Source organism: Tamandua tetradactyla, chromosome 20 (assembly GCF_023851605.1).
Source record: "Tamandua tetradactyla isolate mTamTet1 chromosome 20, mTamTet1.pri, whole genome shotgun sequence".
Taxonomy (NCBI): Eukaryota; Metazoa; Chordata; class Mammalia; order Pilosa; family Myrmecophagidae; genus Tamandua; species Tamandua tetradactyla.
This window is the reverse complement of record NC_135346.1, coordinates 34,117,429-34,130,600: the sequence shown is the minus strand read 5'-3', so window position 1 is coordinate 34,130,600 and position 13,172 is coordinate 34,117,429.

The window sequence follows — 13,172 nt, the reverse complement described above, 5'->3', positions numbered from 1 at the left end:
TCCTCAGAACCAAACTCATAGTATCTATTTTGCCAATGAGTAAACCAATTCTGTGCATACATGGTGAATTAATGTTAATACCAAAACTGAAGCTCTGGCCTTGAACTGGGTTTCTCTTGATGACTTCTAACTCAGAGCTGGGAGGGCTGAGGGCCGATTTTACTGAGCAAATTTCACCCTGAGTCTCAGCTTTCTAGTATGGATTTAGCTTTCAATTAACTAACAATCATAAGATTCATCAGAAGCACATTTCTTTTCTTTTATTACAATTCCCTTTTAGTTTATTTAGCTTAGCTACAGAGCTTCAAAAGTGATTTCTGAAAAGAATAGATGCTTAATTAGTTGCAGGTTCCCTCCTATCTTTTGTTTAGGGCATCTGAGAAATGTTGAATTAATTGATCCCAGAAGCCAAGTCATAGGAGAGTAATGACTTTTTGTCAATCTCAGCAGTAAAAAAAAGAATTTATTTATTTTATTCTCTTGGATTACTTCAACTTGCTCTCTGGACTCTCCTCATGATGAAGGCTTAGGATTATTTTATATGCATGTTATGAAGACATGTGCCAAGTGTCATCATTAAAAAGGCACTATCAAATTAAGTGAGCCATATTCCAAGAGAAGAAATGAAATGGAAAGTTTGTGCTTTCCAACAACTAGACTACTCCTATCACGTCTATATACATTTTCTGCATTACTATGCATTCTTTATAGTCAAGATCACATCCCCTCTGCCCACCACCAACTTACTCTCTTTCTGACCATGCCTACTGCCTCTTGTCTTTTTCAAACACGTTTATTCCTGATCATATTTAACTTCACCTTCTATTTTATGGTGAAACTTCTTCCTACTCCCACCACCTCCCCTCTCTCTCCACACACACATATATATGGAAAAAGCTTCCCTATAAAATTAGACCTAAGCTCCTTTAAAAATAAAAATTGCTCTTTTTTAATTAGAGAAGTTGTAGCTTTATAGAAAAGTCATATAAAAATTATAATGTTCTAAGGGCAGGCAACTGTGGCTCAGTAGCAGAATTCTCACCTGCTGTGGTGGAGACCTGGGTTCGATTCCTGGAGCCTGCCCATGCAAATAAATAAATAAATAAATAAATAAATAAATAAATACAGCGTTCTCATACAACTACCTATTGGTGACACTTTACATTAGTTTGGTATCTTTATTACCATTGATGAACGATTACTAAAATATTACTTTTAACTGTAGCCTATAGTTTATATCAAGTGTATTTTCCCATCTACTACCCTATCATTAACACCTGGTAATAGTGTAGTACATTTGTTATAATTCATGAAAGAACATTCTTATTCTTGTATATTAACCACAGTCCATAGTCCACAACAGGGTTCACTGTGTTACACAGTCCTATGTTTTATCTTCTGACTTTTGTTCTAGTAACATACATGACCCAAGCCTTCTGCTTCCCACTACATTCATCAACATAATTCACCGTTGTCAATTACACTTACAAGAATGTGCTGTTATCACCACTATCCATTTTCAAATATCTACAATCAACCTAAATAGAAATTCTGCACAAATTAAGGATCAGCTCCCCAGTCTCTACCCTTGTAACCTATATCTATATTCTAACTCTATGAGTTGGCTTTTACTAATTATTTCACATCAGTAAAATCATACAATATTTGTCCTTGAGTGTGTTCAGCTTATTTCATGCAAGATAATCTCCTAAAGGTTCATCCATGTCGTGGCATGCATTAGGAGTTCATTTCTTCTTACAAGTGAATAATAGTCAATCGTACACACACAGACACACATTTTGTTGATACATTTATCAAATGATAGGCACTTGGGTTGCTTCCATCTTTTGGCAATTGTGAATAATGCCACTCTTAACCTCGATGTGCAAATATCTATTTGAGTCCATGCTTTCAGTTCTTCTGAGTATATATATCTAGCAGCAAAATCGCCAGTATAGAATTTGGTAGTTCTATACTTAGTTTCCTGAGGAACTGCCAAACTGTCTTCCACAGGAGTGTATCATTTTATATTCCCACCAACAGTGAATAGTGTTCCTATTTCTCATCTGCTCCAACACTTGTAGTTTCCTGTTTTTCACTAGTAGCTGTTCTAGTAGATATTAAATATCTTATTGTGGTTTCAATTTTTACATTTCCTTAATAGCTAGTGTTGTTGAGCATCTTTTCATGTACTTTTAGCCATATGTATTTCCTCTCATGAAAAAATGTCGATTCAAGCCTATTGCCCATTTTTAATTAAGTTGTCTTTTTATTCTTGAGTTCTATTATTTCTTTATATATTCTGGATAGTAAATGCATATTGAATATGTAGTTTCCAAATATTTTCTGCCATTGAATAGGTTGCCTTTTCACTTTCTTGACAAAGTCATTTGAAACACAAACACTTTTAATTTTGAGGAGTTCCAATTTACCTATTTTTTCTCTCATTGTTTGTGCTTTGAGTGTAATGTTTAAGAAACCATTACTTACCACAAGATCTTGAAGATGCTTCCCTACATTTTCATTAAGAGTTTTTTGGTCCTGTTTGTTATATTTAGGTCTTTTATCCATTTTTAGTTTATTTTTGTAAAAGGTGTAAGATAGGGGTCCTCATTCATTTTTTTGTGTACAGATATCCAGTTGACCCAGAACATTTGTTGATGAGACTATTTAATCCCAGTTGAGAGAGCTTGTCAGCCTTGTGGCCATACATGTGAGGGACTATTTCTGAACTCTCAATTTGATATCATTGGCCAATATATCTATCTTTATGCCAGGACCATGCTGTTTTGAACACTCTGGCTTTAAAATATGCTTTAATGTCAGGAAATGTGAGTCCTCCAACTTCATTCTTCTTTTCCAAGATGTTCTTAGCTGTTTGAGCCCCTTACCCTTCCAAATAAATTTGATCATTGTACTTTACATTACTAAAAAGAAGACTGTTGGACTTTTTATTAGGATTGAATGAGTCTGTCAATCATTTTGGGTAGAAGTGACATCTAAACAATGTTTAGTTTTCCATTCTGGAGTATGGAATGCTCTTCCATTTATTTAGGTCTTCTCTGATTTCTTTTAGCAAAGTTTTGTAGTTTTCTGGGTTTAAGTCCTTTATATCCTTGGTTAAATTTATTCCTAGATATTTGATTCCTTTGGTTGCTTTTGTAAATGTATTTTTAAAATAGATTTCCTCCTAAGATTGCTCAGTATTAGTGTATAGAAAAAACACTGATATTGCATGTTGATCTTTTATCACTTTGCTGACCTCACTTATTAGCTCTAGTACTTTGGTGTAGAGTTTTTGGTAGTTTCTATGTATAGGGTCATATCATCTGCAAATAGTGAAACTCCTTTCCAATTTGGATGCCTTTAATTTATTTTTCTTGCCTAATTGCTCTATCTAGAACTTCAAGTATAATGTTGAAAAACAGTGTTAGCAGTGGGGAGCCTTGTCTTGTTCCAGATCTTAGAGGAAAAGCTTTCAGTCTTTCTCCATTGAATATAACGTTAGCTTTGGGTTATTCATATATGTTCTTTGCCTGTTTTGGAAATTTCCTTCTAGTCCTATCTTTTGAAGTATCTTTATAAAGAAAGGATGATGGATTTTGTCAAGTACCTTTTCTGTGTCAGTTGCAAAGATCATGTGGTTTTTTCTCTTCAATTTGTTAATGTAGTACTTTACATTAATTGATATTCTTGTACTGAACGAACCACCCTTGCATACCTGGAATAAAACCCATTTGATCATGGTGCAAAATTCTCTTACTGTGCTGTTGGATTTGATTTATAAGTATTTTGTTGAGGATTTTTACATCTTGATATGTTAGAAAAATTGGTCCGTAATTTTATTTCCTAATAGTATCTTTATCTGGCTTTGGTAGTAAGGTGATTTTGGCCTCACAGAGTGAGTTTCGTAGTGTTCCCTCCTCTTCAATTTTGTAGAAGGGTTTGAGCAGGATTTAACTATAGAGCAATTAGGTTGGAGCTTTTTATTTGTTGGGAGGTTTTTGAGGGCTGATTTAATCTCCGTGCTTGTAATTGGTCTGTTGAGGGCTTCTATTTTTACTAGAGTCACTGGTAGGTCATTAGTATGTTTCTAGGAGTTTGTCTATTTTATTTAAGTTGTCTAATTTGTTGGCAAACAATTGTTTATAGTATCCTCTTATAATCCTTTTATTTTTGTGGAATTTGTAGTAATATACCCCTCTCATTTCTGATTTTCTTTATTTTCATCTTCTCTCTTTTTTTCTTTGTCAGTCTGGCTAAGTGTTTGTCAAGGTTATTGAGCTTCTTAAAGAACCAATTTTCGATTTTAATTCCTTCTATTGCTTTTTATTCTCTATTTTATTTATTTCTGCTCTAATCTTTGTCATTTCTTTTCTTTTGCTTGTTTTGGATTAGCTTTATTCTTTTTAAAGTTCCTGTAGCCATACAATTAAAATCAACCAAAATCCTTGATTTTAGCTGTTTCTTCTTTAAGTGTTTAGCACTATAAATATCCTGCTCAGCATCGCCTTTGCCTCACCCCATAAGTTCTGATATGTCATGCTCTTGCAATTTCTTCTTTAACCCCCTGATTGTTTAAGGGTGTTTTTTGAACTTCCATATATTTATAAATATCCCAGTTCTCTGCCTCTTATTGACTTCCAGCTTTATCCATTTATGGTCAGAGAAAATGCTTTGTATAATTTCAATCTTTTGAAATTTATCAATTCTTTATTTGTGACCTAATTAATAATGATCCTGGAGAATGATCCGTGAGAACTTGAGTTGAGTGTTTTTGTGTGCAGTGGTCTGTGTATATGTTTTAGGTGTAGTTCACTTATCATATTACACAAGTTTTCTGTGTTCTAGTGATCTTCTTTCTATTTATTGTAGCTATTGGTGAGAACAGTGTACTGAAGTCTATGACTATTGTTGTAGAGACGTGTTTCTCGCTTCAGTTTTGCCAGTTTTGGTGTATGTATTATTTTGGGGCAACATGGTTAAGTGCATAAATACTTATCATTGCTATTTCTTCTTGTTAGCTTTCACATTTATTAATATAGTAGCCTTCTTTGTTTCTTGTAACATTTTTGGATTTAAAGTTTATTTTATCCATTTTTAGTTTATCTACCTCAGTTCTTTTTTGGTTACAGTTTGCAAGGAATATCTCTTTCCAATCTTTCACTTTCAAACTTTTTTTTTTTTTGAACCTAAGGTGAATCTCTTTTAGACAACATATAGATGAATCTTACATCATATCCATTCTTCCAATCTATGTCTTTTGATTGGGTAGTTTAATTCATAAACATTCAATGTTATTACTGTAAAAGCAATGCTTACTTTAACCACTTTGTCCTTTGTTTTTGTATACGTATCTTTTTCTGTCTCTCTTTTTACTCTTTTAGTTACTCTTACTGATAATCTTCATTTCTATATTCTACTCCAAGACTCTCTCTCCTGTCTTTTCCTTACTGCTGGGTAGGTATCTTGTTGACAAACTCTGTTTTGGTTTACCTATGGGTATTAAACTCTCCCTCATTTAGCAGAGCAGTTTGGTTGGATAAAAATTCTTAGCTTAAGGATTTTCTCCTTCAGTACCTGTGCTGTTTGAGTGTTGTGTACCCCAGAAAAGAATGTTCTGTTGTGGTGTGGCCTTGTAATTAGATTATCTCCATGAAGGTGTGGCGCTCCCAGTTGTAGATGTGGCCTTTCAGTTAGATGAGGATGTGAGTCTGCCCAATCAAGGTAGGGCTTGATTAGTTCACTAGAGTCCTTTAAAAGGGGAAATGTTTTGGAGAAACCTCAGATGCAGCCACTTAGAGAAACTTTCCTCAGAGCTGACAGAGACATTGATGTTTGGAGATCTTGGAGTGCTGACAGAGATAGCAGATGTGTAGACACATGAAGAGCCTGGCAGACATTGCTGTATGCCTTCCCATGAGATGCTCAGCAAGCCAGAACCCAGAGTTGTGTCCTGGTGGAGCTAAGTAAAGACCCACAGTTGCTTAGAGAGGAAACGCTGTCATCTGAAGCTGGAAGCAAGGGAGCCAGAAACAAGGACTAGTAGATGACAGACACATGCCTTCCCAGCTGGCAGAGGTGTTCTGGATGGCATCAGCCTTTCTTGAGTGAAGGTAATCTATTATTGGTTCCTTAATTTGGACATTTTCACAGCCTTAGAACTGTAAACTTGTAACCTTTATAAAGTCTTTCCATTTATGGCGTATTGCATTCCAGCAGCATTAGCAAATTAATACAGCACCTTAAATATCCCATACCACTGCCTTTTTTCTCCATGCTTTCTGATGAGAAATTGGCACTTGGTTTTAATGAGGATCTCTTGTATAGGATGAATCACTTTTCTCTTGCTGCCTTCAGGATTCCCTCTTTATATTTGGTATTTGAAATTCTGATTACTATATGTCTCTTAATTAGTCTATTATTGTCTTTGTTCTGTTCATTGTACTTCTTGGATATGTATATTTATGTCTTTTCTAAGACCTAAGAAATTTGTAGATATAATTTCTGCAAATATTTTCTACCCCTTTCCTCTTCTCTTCTCCTTCTTGTCCACAAATGGAAATGTAAGTTTGTGCATTTCATGCTGTCATTCAAATTCCTGAGACCTTGCTCAAATTTCCCCATTCTTTTGTCTACCTGTATTTCTGTCTATAAGCTTTTAATTGTCCTATCTTCTAGTTTTTAGACTTTAAAAAAACTTTTCTGTTGTGTCTTTAATTCGCATAAATTCTGTTATATTTCTCATTATACTCAAATTCTTCTTTATGCTCACCTTGTGTCTTCTTAATGTCATTTAACTCTTTAGCCATATTTTCCTTCATCTCCTTGAATTGATTTAGATGATTCGTTTGGACAGCTCTGATTAGTTGTTCCAAATTCCGTATCTCCTCTGAAGGTTTAGTTTGTTCCTTTGATTAAGCTATATCTTCCTTTTCCTTAGTACGGCTTGCCATTTTTTTGTTGATGTCTAGGTACTCGATTATCTTCATAAGTTTCCTTTGAACATCAGTTCAAAGTTTACTCTGAGCATCAGTTTTTCTCTTTTTCCTGGTGTTTTATTTTCGATTGGCTTGTGTTAAGGGTCTTCTTTGACACTTGGTTCAACTTATTTTATATCTTTAGAATTGCTGGTGTTAAAATGGTCAGATTTTTTCAGCTCTTCTTCTCATTCTTGCCCAAGAGTATGGTGCACATTTTAAGATTTAGCATTTGTGAAATTGTTTCACTCCCAGGAGAAAGCTTCTTTCCCTCTATTCCTTCTGCAGGAATCTTGATCTGTTCCATTTGATTTTGTTTGTTTCGATAGGCATTTTTTTTTTTTTAACTCTCCTTTTGTTGAATGTAGCTGCTTTTGCCTGGAGGGCAAATTCTTGGAGGAGGGGTGCCTTGGAGAGAACTTTCCCAAGTCAGTATCTCCCAAGTGAAAGCAGGGTCAGGGATCCATGAAGGGGACACAGACCAAGTCCGACAAGCCCTGGAGTAAGTTTCAGGAAAGATGCCAAAAGCCTTTTTGATGATTTCCTGTAAATGTGCTTTCCTGGCTTGACGGGAAGATGGCACCCTTCAGCAAACTGTTCCTCACACCCCTAAAGAAACTGTGCCTTAAAACCTATACTTGTTCTGCCTCTGTCATGGGTATCACTGAAAAATGGCTTTGGCCATTTTTGCCTGGGGCCAGCTGAAGCAGAAGTTCAGAGCTGGGTCCCGGTGATCTGAATTTGGTAATCAAAAGCCATGATCAGTGCTTGGCTATGTTCTCCACACCCCATACCTCCAACTCTTGGGGAAGAGGATTTTCAAGCCCTTTTCTGTTCACAGCAGCTAGCCAGATACTGGACCTTGAGGGAGCTGGCTTCAAGAGTGGGGTATGAGTGCCAGCAGCCACTGCAGAGTGGACTACTCACAGTTCTTTATCACAATTTCTCAGCCTCTTCCTCCCTCCCTTCCTTGGATATTGCACTGTGTTTTTCTGGCCTATGGCTCTCCTTCTAGTCATTTCAGACAGTTCCTGTCTATTTACTAGCTGTTTTGGAGTAGGAGTGATTCCTGAACTCCCTACTCTGCCATCTTCCTTGGAAATTTGCCCTGATCTTCTTGATACTGGAGGTCTATTTCTTTTATATATCTCGTATTACTTAGGGTAGTACTAGCTTAATATTATTAATTTCATGTTTCAGATGTAGATATTGAGAGTAAGAGAATGAAGTGAGTTTCTTAGGGTTTCTACTCCTAGCCTAAGAATTCTTAGGCTATTTAGTCTTGTTTCAGTTTCCTTTAGGGAAAATTGGGGATAATGATATCTATAGTATCTATACTATACCTCATTTTTTTTTCCAAAAAGGAATAATTGAGTTAATTCTTAAATTCTTGTGTTCAGTAATAGCATAAAGCAAATACTCAACTAAATATTATGTATATTATCTGCAGATTAAGACAAGAAAGAAAATAGAACATATTGTCAACCCCCATCATTTAACCACCACAATAGAAGTCTTCAAGTTGAATGTCAACCAGCTGTCTTTTTGCCCCAAGTTTATCAAGAATAGGAACTGTTTTTTCTCTTGAAGACTTACAAATAGTTCAGAAAGTTTCTCAAAGATGAACAGCTTGGCTGTAGAAGACACACTATTCCAAGGTGTTGGGCTATAATAAGATTCAACCCTAGGCTCGCTGTGTTCTAATCTGGAAAGCTCTATTCCTGCTCTCTATGACCTCCCCCCAGAAAGAAAATATTCTAATTTAGTCTTAGGTTCTGGGGGAGGAAGAACCTGATGAATTTTAGTGTGTCTCAGCTTTCCTGTTTTTATAGACAAGTTAAATGGCTGCTTTAAAGAAGACAATGGGAAAAAATAGCAAATGGACACAAAACTCATTATTACAAGTCTCCAAATATTAGACTGTTTGGGGTCTATATTTATGTGTGGTGAAGTAGATTAAGAATATGTTCTGGAATCAGAGAACCCAGATTTCAGTCACAGCTTGGTCATTATTTTGTTGTGTATAACAGTGTGAATTTCAGTGTCCTGAAATGATTACAATAATAACGGATCCCACAGGATTGCGGTGAGAGTAAAAGTAGATGAAGTATAAAAATGCATCCAGTGAACATTTACGATTATCACTAGAAATAGAAGAGCAGTGTTATAATCATTTAACCACCTAGAAAGTGTGATGCTCAGCATTGTTCTAGCATCAGAATGAACATAAAGCAATGTGCTCAACTCAGAAAAATGTTTAACTATGGGCACAAATGAATTCGGACAAATATTTACGCTACAGTATGGTTCTAAGTCATTTTTTTAAAATTTTTCTACATATTTCCCTTGAAAATGGTTGAAGCTTACTTAGAATAAATTTTTTTCAATTGTTTGACAAAGAAGGTGCTGAAGAAACTTGAAAATGAACTTCATTGTTGCTTATTGAAGGTCAATCCCAGATAATGATTAAAATAACAATAAAATTCTATTCAAACTGGAAAACAGGATTTGCCTTGCCAAAATTAATCCAAATTATTTAATATTGGGGTACTGAATGGAGGTTGTGTATACAGTGGTTAAGAACACAGACTTATTTGTATGCTGCAAAAATTTAGAGAAATATACAACCTCTCAAAGCCTCAGTGCCCTCATCAATAAAATCTGAATATTATTTTGTATGGGTTGTAATGAGGATCGAATGAAATAATGCTTCTAATAATAATTCTGAGCCCTTAATAAGCATCCAATCCAGTTTAGCTATTCTTTATTTCCTTAATGTAATCTAGGGAAGTGGGTTGTACAGATTCCTTTCTATATCCATTGCATCTGCTTGAGCTCTAGAATTTTACAGTGTGATAGATGTCTAGGGTATTAGTGATTGTCTCATTACAAACCATCTTTTCTAGAAGGACTTCTGACATTCTGATTAGATGTGTTCTGTCTAGATACCAGACCTCTATGCCCTCCTTCCCTATTTTCCATCCTCTTCTACTTCCCTGAGGGACATCTGACAGCACAATGAAAATAGATAGACCTAGAGACATGTAAACTCCAAAGCAAAATGAGAGAGAATTTGACCTAATAGGAAAGGAATTGCTAATAAGTTTAGACTTAAATCAGGGTACAAATATATCCCTAAGTCTTTTCAAATAAACCCACGGCCAAAGGCAAGCACATGCAGCTAAAGGGAACTACGAGTTAAATGAAATTAGAAATAATTGCATGTGCCACGGCAGAACATACTTGCTAACAGTGAGAGATCCATTAAATAAATGTTGGCTAAGGTATGGATTTATGCACAATAAAACTCTGCATTTGACAGATTTTTTACTACTCTGCATTTCAATTTTGTACAAAAAGCTAATAATTCTTCCTGATTGGCATTTTTTCCCAAATGCATTTAACCAGTGATAAGAACAATTGTCTCAACCTTTAAGTTCTTTGTATGCTTTTTCCTATGTTTAAAATAAAATGGCTCTTTGGTGAAAAGGTTTAACAGATCAGGGCAATGCCCTGTATATAGTTCAACATTTAGGGATATCAGGGTTGCAAGTGACTTTAGGGGTCATGTTGAAGTTATTTTCAAAATGGGAAACCATGACACAGGGTGATTTATGGCTGAAAACCAGGCTCTCCTCTTGAAATGCTTTATAAGCTGTTAGACTTATTTGGAAAAGTAGTTGTTCATCTATTTATTATGACTGAAGGTATTCATTTCTACCACCCCAAAATAGATAGCTTGGAACTTCAATGTTCTTTGTGTCTGGCATTACTTTGGTTGTGTAAAGAGGATATGGTCACTCAGCTATGCAGATCTAGCATAGAATTTGTTGGGGAAAAACTTAAAAGAGAGTAGTAGAGCCCACACAATCTCCTGAAATCTCAGATCCTGAGGCTTAGGGCAGGCATAGCTGCTTTGCTGTCATCATGGCCAACATTTTTAAAGAGTTCCCTTAGCATAATTTGCATGTTTATAGGATCAAGGGGATAGAATGTGATTCTTTAAGTAGTGTGCTGGAGGGGGCTTGTATTGGTTCAAAAAGTTAACTGTTCTCCAACTCTGTTCAGTGACTTCACATTAGTAGCTTGATATTGGCCATGGTGTAGAGTACTTACAGCACAGAAATTGGCAAACACACTAAATCAGGAATTATTTTTTTGAGACCTGGTTCACCAGCACACTACTCCAATTATGTACTAACAGAGAGGCTTTCTGATCAGAGGTGAGCCTGAGATTTGGGAGCCCAGGCCTTCTGTTGAGCTAACCCAGATATGCCTAGATCACTCCTATGAAGCTAACAAAAGCAGGAAGGAAATGATTCTACAAGACTGCTTTGATTTGTCTCTCACCAGTTGTCTTGTACGTGGCTCATTCTATAAGGAGGAAAATAATAATGTTAACTTTGATGGTAGCAGCTAACATTAAAGAGCCCTTGCCATGTGCTAGTCACTTTGCTAAGCACTTTACATACATTATGTCATTTAGTTCTCAAAGCAACAATTTGTATATTCATTATCACCATTTTATAGATGAAGAAATCAAGGCCTAGAATATGTTAAGCAAGTTGCTTGAGGAATTAGAGCTTTTAAGAGGCAATGGTAAAGATCTGTTGAATTCCAGACCTTAAATTCCTAAGGGTGATTTTATTCTGCAAATGATTCCCTTAAAATAGTGGTTCCCAAATTATGGGATGTAAATACTGGTTTGTGGGGGAGGGAATACAGCTGTGGAGTAACTTCAAGGGGTAATTGAGTCTATATGCCCAGCAATCATTGTCTTTTAGCCAAATGATGTAATTCACGTGTGTTTTTTTCTATCCTTTTCAAGGATATGTAAATATTGTTATGAATATACAATTATTGGTTAAATTTATATTATTTGTCATTACGTTTGTTACTGAGTGTTTACTGTTGTAACTGAAAAGGTAGGATTTAAAGAATAATTATTACTGAATTATTATATAGGTATTCCTTTTTGCTTTCTGATACACTGGAGTAGACAGAGGGAAACTCCTGAAATCTCTAAATTGTAATCCAGCTGCCTTGCTCTCTGATAATGATTGTATAGCCTTTATCTTCTGCCCCTATGATTGTAAAAACCTTGTGACTATGCAGCAGGCAGCCCCTGTGTTTGTCCAAGCCGCCTGTTGTTGCAGGCAGGCCCCTGTTTACTCAGTCCATTTCCTCTTTGAAAAGTCTCCCAGGCCCCGAGGATGGTTGAAACTGTACATAGGCAGGAGCAGAGAAGTCCCTGTAAACCACCCCCCTAAGACCGCTCATCCACTTCTGTAAACTTAGCTTTGCAACCATTCCTCATCGGCACATAGCCAATCCTTTCCCTTGAGCATCACTAGTCACCATGTTAGGAAAACCCTGCCCCAAAATGAGCCATTCTGCCTATAAAAAACCCTGTGCCATTCCCTGTTTGGGACTCAGACGTTCAGAGGTGAGTCAGTTGAGCCCTGTGCACACAGACTAGTAAAGCTTGCTTCCTGAAACTGTGGATCCTCGATCCTGGTTTTTCTGGTGTTTCACATAATGTTCCCAGAGGCTTGAAGCCTCAACCCTGGTTTTGTGCTGCATTTCTGGGGCTCATCCAGGCCCAAGAGGCCAGTGATATTCTCACCTCCCTCACCCATGGCGGCAGCTTTGCCTGGGCTGGAGACCCAATGGAATCCAGTGCTAGCACTGGGGTTTTCCCCATCTTTTGGACTCCTGACCTCCCTGGGCAGGGCACCCATCACTGCTCCAGCAGTTTCTGGGACAGTTTCTGAAACCAGGTTCCTGGGAGCACCACCTTTTTGACTGGTAAGCACTTGGGTGCATTAGGTATCAGCCTACTCATAAAAGACTAGAGAAGCCTGAGTGGAAGGGGAGCCTGATTACCTCCCAAGACTACCTAAGTACCCTTGGTCTCTGCTCAGATGACCAAGCGAAGCAGAAGTGTTTAGGTTTGGCTCTGGGAGGGATGTGTCAGTTGAACGTGTGTGACTGTGTGAGTGAAAGGAAGTCCTGGGCCATAGGAGGAGCTGTGCACCAGGCCATGATTGAGTTTGAACCCTGCTGTAGCTGCAACCCTGCTAAGGTCCAGGCCAGATTGAATGAAGCAACAGTTTGTTCAAAACCTTTTGTTGTTTGTCTGTAAGCCCTTTCCCTAATAGTTGGCACTGCCAATGTGGGAGGAGAAGTCAG